This window comes from Malurus melanocephalus, unplaced genomic scaffold (genome assembly GCF_030028575.1).
Source record: "Malurus melanocephalus ecotype Western Australia unplaced genomic scaffold, MMel_1.1 scaffold_335, whole genome shotgun sequence".
NCBI classification, from domain to species: domain Eukaryota; kingdom Metazoa; phylum Chordata; class Aves; order Passeriformes; family Maluridae; genus Malurus; species Malurus melanocephalus.
Window position 1 is genome coordinate 591,975 of NW_026623567.1, and position 971 is coordinate 592,945.

Here is a 971-nt window from a genome sequence, read left to right on the forward strand (position 1 = left end):
ATAATTTGATCYTGCATTTGCGCTGGAAATTTTAAATAGATTTTTCTTCTGTTCTTCTGCTTGCACTTGCTCTCTCATTGTTTTTCTGTGCATGGTGCAGGCTGGGGGCGAGCAGCGAGGAGACYGCCTGGGCAAACACTGTTTTGGCAGTTTTTCATCCCTGGCCCTTGCTGTTTTAAATAGAGCCTTTCCTCACCCCACCTTCTTGCTTCCTACATCGTACAGCTGCTTGCTGAGTGATGAGCAGCGTGGGCCCCTTCCAGCTGAGGGTGCAAGGCTGGTATTTAGGTGAGATGGGACTGGAATGTCCTTTCAGCTGGGGGACACAGGATCTGACCAGGCCTGKGAGACCCTGGGGGACCTTCAGCTCRGTGAGTGARGCGTTCCCAACAGTTCCATCTGGAAATTGGTGCAGAAATGGTTTTGCTGGAGGAATACAACCTGTTCATGTACAGATGCCTTTTCCCAGTGTAGCTCCTCTGGTGATTTGTCCTGGGCACACCCAACAGTACCCCAGACCCGTGGCACTCCTGGGCACCCTGGAAACCCAGGAAACTCCTGGGCTACCCAGACTTCAGTGCTGCCCCAGGGGCCCTGCACTCAGCACCATTCCGTCCTCATGGCGGGGTTTCCAGGTGGGTCCCACTCCATCCCTCAGCCTTAGGGGAAGGCTCTGGTGCAGTGTGTGGCACTTTGCTCCCCGTTGCAGCCCCAGCCGGCGCTGCCGGGCTCTCTATTCACTCGCGGTGCAGCACTATGAACTCACGCAACACGCGCAAACGRGGGACCGCGCCCCCCAAATCCCACACGAGGTGCACGCGTGGAGCTGCGCGGGGGCCGCACCGCACAGGCAGCGAGCGAGGAGCACCGGGAGCGCCGGCTCAGCGCGGTGTGAGCCCGCGGGGCTGCGGAACCCGCACCCGCCAGCAGCGGCGCCGGTATCGGTACCGGGAACGGGGTCGGGATCGGGA